Below are 8,815 nucleotides of genomic sequence, written 5' to 3'. Positions count from 1 at the left end.
TAGGGCTCAGTCTCTTGCACAAGACCGCTTGACCTCTTGGAATCTGGCGGGTAAGATAGATAACTTATTCAAAACATCACTCAAGAGGTTTGGTCCTTGGTTGGCTGGGGAGATAATTGCAAGCGCCCGTTGAGCCCCAGTGTACAGTTGCTCCACCAGGGTGTAAACCGCCTTGAGTTTTGTCACACTGTTTTGGCTCAGATTGTCGCTCCATGGACCTATGAGTATTTTAAAAGGTTAAGGAGGCGTCTTATATTTCTGGCAAAACTAGAGTTTAAGTAAATAATACAAATGACTCACCAAAGATTGCGGAGACCATCTGAGACACGTGGTTTTTTAAGCCGGTAAGCTCCGTGGTAACCTCCTTGAGAGCCGCCTCAGCTGTCTCAGCATGCTGTATCAGCAAGGTTTTCTCATTGGCCCATGATTTTTTCTCTGCATCAAAACTGGTCTTCGGTTTTTCAGCTTCAGAGAGGCTCAACTGGAGCTTGGAGTCAACATTCTTTGTCTCGGTCTCTTGGTCCGCCAGCCGGGTCTTTACATCAGTCAATTGAGAACTCAATTCAGTTATGGCGGTCTACAGACATGCACAGGTGTGTTAAAAATTCAGCAACGCAACACCACTCGGCACTTTGGGGCTAATGTTTGCCAAAGTAATTTTTTTAAATGCAAAATGGCTCTTCTATGATTAAAGTCCCAAGTGTTTTACAAGTAACAACGCTTGGCACTTGGGGGCTAATGCATGATATTAAGAAAGTTTTCATCTTGAGCCGGATCACACTATTTGTTTGGACTGATTCAAGACAGTTATGAAATCAAGTACTGGCTCGTTCATGATAAATTAAGCCAGCCCTTGGGGACTACAGGTGAAATTTATGCTAATCCAATGGACTTAGGGAAAATCTAAGACAAAGCATCAACCTATATCACAAGTCTACAGATCATTCAGGTTCATCATAATCCGGAGACTTGGGGGCTGGTAGAGCATATGTAAACTAATGAAAGCCGGAGAACATACCTCATATTTCAATTACAGCTGTTTGACCATCTCAATTTCAGAGTCATGGCTGGAATGCACATGACTGAGGTATCCAGATAGCGCGTCACTAACATTCAGGTGAGCATAGTGAGAGACGTCAAACCGTACTTTATGCCTTTCCAAAGCCTCTTTTTTGGCAGAGTGCCTGGCCAGTACAGTTGGATTGCCCGGCTCAACGAATCTGCTACCGGTGATTAGGACGTCATTGTCAGAAGGCGCCGGTGGGTTAGCTGAGCTGGACGGCCCAATGGTGGATGGATTGAGAATGGTCTCATCAGTTGACGGCTCAGGAAGGTTGGGTTGAATGTTGATAGGAGGGTCTTCTGGTGCTTCAGATTGATCAGGAGCAGGAGTTGGTATTGCCGGTTCAGGAGCAGTGTCTTTCGGGTCTTCCGCCGGCTTAGTCACCTTGGCTTTCTTGGGCTTTGCTTGACCGCTAAGAAGGATTTCATGAGTTAGTATAATGATGCAGTCTTAAAGATGCAGAAGAAAGATGATTTTCTTTACCCAGGGGGCAGTCTTGAAAGCCGGAAATTGAGTTTGTGAAGAATCGCCAGAAGAGCGAGAAACTTCCTGCAATAGTAAAATTACAGTTAAGAGAGTAAGGAAATAGATTCATTGACAAAAAGCAAAAGTCAAAGGTGAAGGAAACCTCGTTCTGGCATTTCCGAGGAGTTTTTGGTAAGCCGGAGGGCAGTTCATTACCGTCGTTCATCCAGGCCTGACGGCGGTCTCATGTAGCTGCTTTTTCAAAAGAAAATTTGGATCCAAATAAGTCAAAGGGTGTGAAAACCTTACTTTCTGGGTTACCAGTCGAGGTTTCTATCTTGGCAAAGGGGCTAAGTCGGAGGAAATAGTTACCTCTTCTTCTACTGCCTGGCTGGCCCCCGTGTCATCCTGGCAATAGTCAGTGTTAATAAGATTGTTAAAAAGCAGGCCAAGAGAGTCAAGGGCTACCTCCGACTCAGAAATATCATCTAGCTTGAACATATCAGAAGCAGTTCTTTTCTTCTTGGATTTCTGGGTTGTCTTCTTGGCGGCTATGGCGGCGGCTCTGGCCTTCTTGGTAGCTTCGTGATCATATTTGGCCTTCCAAAAGTCAGATTTGGCATGTAGGCAGATAACAGGTTAAAAGTCAGACAAGCACTTAACTACTGAAGAAAAAAAGGGAGTCAAGGGGACTTACCTCTAGTGCCGGGTTAAGGTTGCAGAAAGGATTCAATCCAACTTTACTGCAGTCCTCGTATTTACTGTTTACGTGGGTGGTTGACATTTCAACAATGGCCTCTTCAGTCAGTTGCACAGAACTATGATGCAGAGAGTCATCTGGGCCTCCGCCATATTTATACATCAAGTTGGATCGTCGGCTCAGAGGGATGACCCGCCATGCGATCCAACAACGGATCAAGTCAACTCCAGTTAGGCCGTTTCCCAACAAGGCTTGAATCCTTTTGATGGATTGAATGAGCTTCTTACGTTCAGCAGCAGTCAGCTTGTCGGGGAGCACAAACTTAGAGTCAAGACGCTCCATGCGATAACCCGGCATTGGTTTTTCATCAGCTGGCGACGTGTCCTTGCAATAAAACCAAGTTTGGTTCCAATCCTTCGGATGGCTTGGTAAGATAACTAAGGGAAAGACAGTGCCCTGTCGGCGCTGAATCGAAATTCCGCCAAGTTCCAAGCTAGGGCCGTTGGTGCATCTGTTCTGGCGGTTCAGATAGAAATAATCTCTGAAGAGTTCAACGGTAGGTTCTTCTTGAAGATAAACCTCACAGAGAACTTGAAAATTGCAGATGTTGGATATTGAGTTGGGTCCAAGATCTTGAGGATGAAGCTTGAAAAAATGTAGAACATCTCTGAAGAATTTTGAGCCGGCGGTGAAAAACCCGGTTCATATGATAAGTAAAGATAATGACTTCACCATCTTTGGGCTGAGGTCATTCTTCGTCCGGGTCAGGAGCACGATAGGATATAATGTTTTTCTCTGGCAAATATCCGATGGTGACAACATCCTTCAAAGTGTCCTCAATGACTGTGGAAGGGCCCCAGTTGCAGACTGTTGGCGTCTTTGGCGACAAAATGAAAAAGGACAAGCTGAAAAGAAAGTAATTGGCCGGTTCAAATTAATTGGTGGAGTTACAGGTTAATGATTATAGTACAGATGAGTACTGGCTTAAGTAAGGGCTAATGATATATAAAGGAAAATGAGCCGGCATGATAAGCCGCCATGACTAAAGATATTCGAAGGTTGCCTGAGACAGAATTGGCTAAGTACTGAGATAAACAAGTTTCACAAGTTGTTGCTATTATTTTGGATCAAGACGGTTCAAAAAAGAAAAATAAATCTAGACCTGAAGAACCAGCACAGAGGAGTTCATCAGTTCTAAGGAGGCCTTTGTACAAGAAAAAGGGATATGCTAGAGTCTAGAATGGATGCAAAACAACTACCGCATGAGTTCTATACTTCTTTTAGATCAAAGGAGGATGTGGTGGAGAAACTACAAAGCACCCGCGATGAACAGCAAAGAATATAGAAGGAACTCGCAAACCCTAATGCAGATCTAAGGTATGGGAAAGCAAGGACTTACGAACGCAGATCTACTGCGGAGAATCACCACCGTTCTCTGGACAAACTCAGGGTGATGCAGCGGCCGAGGTTGAGGACGACGGTGATTGCTACGATGGCGGCGGAGCTCGAGCAATAGAGGGGTTGCGAGAGGAAGAAGGAGAAGACTGAGGAAGACTGGTCGTACCTATTTATAAGGGGATAAGTGAACATGCAGGCGCGAAAATCAAGGAAGGCCAAAATGATGATTATCCAACTAAACAGACGCCTCGATTTTCAGAATACATTTAAGATAAGGATCCGTTAAAAGATGACGTCGTGGCGGTTTTCCAAATTTTATGAAGGTGACGTCATGGAGGGTTACAAGATTTTCACAGCTGTGGTAGATGGATTTTTTCTAAGTGTTAAAGATTTATATGAACAAAGTTTAAAACAACCTGGGGCCTAATGTTGGGGATATGACTACCAGGTATGACCTGCCCAGGAGGGGCCGGGTCAATCCCAAGGGCGGGTTACTTAAAAGGAAGCCCGAAGAGTATACAAGGTGATGATTTATGATAAAGCTTGTAGTAGGCCCAAGCCCAAAGGCGGCTTAAGGCCCGTAAGTGTAAACCGCCATGTATGGACAAGACTTGTAAGATAAGACATCTAAGAGTTGTCACTGAGCCGGACACATAGTATGAGCCGGCCGGGACTCTGTAGGCCGCAGGGCGTCAACCCGTGTATATAAGGGACGACCCGGCGGCGGCTTAGGGCAAGAAACAACAGATCGAGAGCCAAGCTAGCGTATTTCGCTCCTTGTTCATCGAAACCTAGCAATACCACATCAACTGGACTAGGCTTTACCTTCACCGCAAGGGGCCGAACCGGTATAAAAACCTCTCATGTCCTTTGTCCCGATTAACCCCTTTAAGCTTCCTAGTTGCGATGGCTCCACGACTAAGTCCTTTCACTAGGACATCTACCGTGACAATTCCACGACACAAGGGGATAATTATTTTTGCGAGAACTATCATGAAAAATTCTACATTGTTTCCATGAGCATGAACACAAGTGTCCAAGGTCGACCCTCACTTCTCCAATGCATCACCTTTCAATTGCTTCTCTTTTTGAAAAAGTTTTTGGTTCCCCTCTATATTTTTTTGTTTTTAAACTTTATAAAAGCACTCAACAAAAATAAATGACTCTCTAAAACTTCCGGGTTGTCTCCCTGGCAGCGCTTTCTTTAAAGCCATTAAGCTAGGCCTAAAGTGCTCAAGTAATGGATCCACCCGGATCCCAAGGTATATCAAAGACAATTTTAATCAACAATGATTTGTAATTTAGTAGTGAGCACAAAGCAACATATATCATGAAATGACAAAATTTAACTCTCTTCCTATGCATCGGCATGTTATAAAACAACAATTCATGCACATCAAATAAAGGCCAATACATAGCATAAGCAGTTTCTTACAATTTTATCGTGTTGGAAACATAGAGAGGCAGTTATCTAGTTCCTCTCACATAATAATTACAAGTAGGCGCGGCAAGCACAGGCATATTATATTCATCAAAATCATCATGTACAACAGTAAAAGGCAACCCATCAATGTAATCCTTAATAAAAGCAAACTTCTCCGATATAGTGTAGTTTGGAGAATTCAAAAAGATAATAGGACTATCATGTTTGGGTGCAATAGCAACAATTTCATTCTTAACATAAAAAGCTATAGCAAGTGCATCTCCATAAGCATAATTCATATTGGCATCATGGCCATAAGCATAGAAATCATCAATTTCATCAAAAAGGGATATTTCAAAGGAACCCAAGGCATCATAGCAATCATCCTAACATTCATCCTTCAGTAAGAACGAAGAGAAATTAAATAATGTGTGAGTTGAAGAGTTACTCTCATTAGAAGGTGGGAACGGGTAGCTAATCCGCTCTTCCTCCTTTTGTTCTTCGCTCTCCTCGTCATCTTTTTCATCCAATGAGCTCACAGTTTCATCAATTCCTTCTTCCATAGACTCCTGCAAAATATAGTCTATTCTTGGATAGCGAAGACTTTCTAAATAAATACATCAATATCAGAATTTTATTTATAATTCTCATAGAAATATTAAAGGATAGCAAAACTTTTAGGTCTATAAACTGAATCATCAAAATCTTCATACTTTTCAAACAAAGATTCTATTTCATAAGCACCCTTAAAAGCAACAAATTCTTTGATTTGTTTCACATCATAGTAATCATATCTACCATTAGCATAAGAAGCCAAGGTTTCATTATCACTAAATTCACATGAAAAGGGAAGGTGTGGAGCCTTCATCCTAGAGCAACAAGTAAAATCATATCTAGAGCATAAATCTCGAGCATACCAATGCAACATATGAATTTGATCCCATAAAAGTTTCCCTTTTTGAGTCAAGTGATAATCCCTAAAGTATTCACATTGATCTAACATGTCTCCCATTATCATGTTGAATGGGGTTTTCTCAGGATTATCAAAGTTGTCTTTTATATTTTTCACATAACGAGCATCGAAGGTTTTAGGAGGTTCCCCATCTCTATGAGTAGCAAGTACCACTAATTTTTTTTGGTGTTTCATGTTCCATATTCATAAATAAAGATAGAGAACAACTTAGAACAAAAAAAACTACTTAGTGATAAAGCAAACAAGAACACACGAGAATATTCACCCCATGCTATTGCTCCCCGGCAACGGTGCTAGGAAAAGGTCTTGATAACCCACAAGTATAGGGGATCGTTTGTAGCCTTTTTCGATAAATAAGAGTGTCGAACCCAAGGAGGAGCTAAAGGTAGAAGAAATATTCCCTCAAGTTCTATCGGCCACCGATATAACTCAATGCATACTTGATGTTTGCTTTACCTAAAACAAGTATGTAACTATTTCTACTTTGCGAGAATAAAACTATGAATAAATTGCAAGGTAATAAAAGTAGATGGCTTTTATCAACAAGAAAGTCATTTGTCCCTAGGCAATCGATAACTAGACCAGTAATCATTCATGTTGGAAATATGCCCTAGAGGCAATAATAAAAGTATTATTATTATATTTCTTTGTTCATGATAATTGTCTTTATTCATGCTATAACTGTATTATCCGGAAATCGTAATACACGTGTGAATAATAGACACCAACATGTCCCTAGTAAGCCTCTAGTTGACTAGCTCGTTGATCAACAGATAGTCATGGTTTCCTGACTATGGACATTGGATGTCATTGATAACGGGATCACATCATTAGGAGAATGATGTGATGGACAAGACCCAATCCTAAACATAGCACAAGATCGTATAGTTCGTTTGCTAGAGTTTTCCAATGTCAAGTATCTTTTCCTTAGACCATGAGATCGTGTAACTCCCGGATACCGTAGGAGTGCTTTGGGTGTGCCAAACGTCACAATGTAACTGGGTGACTATAAAGGTATACTACGGGTATCTCCAAAAGTGTCTGTTGGGTTGACATGGATCAAGACGGGGATTTGTCACTCCGTATGACGGAGAGGTATCACTGGGCCCACTCAGTAATGCATCATCATAATGAGCTCAAAGTGACCAAGTGTTTGATCACGGGATCATGCATTACGGTACGAGTAAAGTGACTTGCTGGTAACGAGATTGAACGAGGTATTGGGATACCGACGATCGGATCTCGAGCAAGTAACATACCGATTGACAAAGGGAATTGTATACGGGGTTGTTTGAATCCTCGACATCGTGGTTCATCCGATGAGATCATCAAGGAGCATGTGGGAGCCAACATGGGTATCTAGATCCCGCTGCTGGTTATTGACCGGAGAGCGATCTCGGTCATGTCTACATGTCTCCCGAACCCATAGGGTCTACACACTTATGGTTCGGTGACGCTAGGGTTGTAGGGATATGTATATGCAGTAACCCGAATGTTTTTCGGAGTCCCGGATGAGATCTCGGACGTCACGAGGAGTTCCGGAATGGTCCGGAGGTAAAGAATTATATATAGGAAGTACTATTTCGGCCATCGGGACAAGTTTCGGGGTTATCGGTATTGTACCGGGACCACCGGAAGGGTCCCGGGGGCCCACCGGGTGGGGCCACCTGTCCCGGGGGGCCACATGGGCTGTAGGGGGTGCGCCTTGGCCTACATGGTCCAAGGGCACCAGCCCCAAGAGGCCCATGCGCCTAGGGTTTCAAGGAGGAAGAGTCCTAGGAGGGGAAGGCACCTCCTAGGTGCCTTGGGGAGGAGGGATTCCTCCCCCTTGGCCGCACCCCCTAGGAGATTGGATCTCCTAGGGCCGGCGCCCCCCTTGGCCCTCCTATATATAGTAGGGTAAGGAGGGCTTTCAGAAAATGCCTTTGGTTGCCTCCTTCTCCCTCTCCAACACCTCCTCCTCCTCCATAGCGCTTGGCGAAGCCCTGACGGAGTACTGCAGCTCCATCATCACCACGCCGTCATGCTGTTGCTGGTGCCATCTCCCTCAACCTCTCCTTTCCCCTTGCTGGATCAAGAAGAAGGAGACGTGGCTGTTCCGTACGTGTGTTGAACGCGGAGGTGCCGTCCGTTCGGTGCTAGGATCTTCGGTGATTCGAATCACGTCGAGTACGACTCCCTCATCCATGTTCTTTGAACGCTTCCGCTCGCGATCTACAAGGTACGTATATGCATCTAATCACTCTTTGCTAGATGAACTCCTAGATGGATCTTGGTGAAACCGTAGAAATTTTTTTGTTTTCTGCAACGTTCCCTAACAGTGGCATCATGAGCTAGGTCTATGCGTAGTTCTTCTTGCGCGACTAGAACACAATTTGTTGTGGGCGTAGATGTTGTCAACTTTCTTGCCGCTACTAGTCTTATCTTGCTTCAACGGTATTGTGGGATGAAGCGGCCCGGACCAACCTTACACGTACGCATACGTGAGACCGGTTCCACCGACTAACATGCACAAGTTGCATAAGGTGGCTGGCGGGTGTCTGTCTCTCCTACTTTAGTTGGAGCGGATTCGATGAAAAGGGTCCTTGTGAAGGGTAAATAGAAGTTGAAAAATCACGTTGTGGCTTTCACGTAGGTAAGAAAACGTTCTTGCTAGAACCCTACTTCAGCCACGTAAAACTTGCAACAACAATTAGAGGACGTCTAACTTGTTTTTGCAGCAAGTGCTTTGTGATATGATATGGCCAAAGTTGTGATGAATGATGAATGATCTATATGTGATGTATGAGATGT

The 8,815-nt window shown here is 43.6% G+C and overlaps 1 pseudogene; it reads right to left on the bottom strand.

Moving 5' to 3' along the window:
* Window positions 1-934: 934 nt before the first annotated feature.
* LOC147979004 (uncharacterized) lies at window positions 935-2,570 on the bottom strand (annotated as a pseudogene).
* Between the last annotated feature and the right edge of the window lie 6,245 nt (window positions 2,571-8,815).

This window comes from Triticum urartu, chromosome 3A, assembly GCF_056163025.1.
Source record: "Triticum urartu cultivar PI428250 chromosome 3A, HENAU_Tu73, whole genome shotgun sequence".
In the NCBI taxonomy this organism is placed as follows: domain Eukaryota; kingdom Viridiplantae; phylum Streptophyta; class Magnoliopsida; order Poales; family Poaceae; genus Triticum; species Triticum urartu.
The sequence above is the reverse complement of the archived record's forward strand: the minus strand, read 5'-3'. Positions and strand labels throughout refer to the sequence as shown.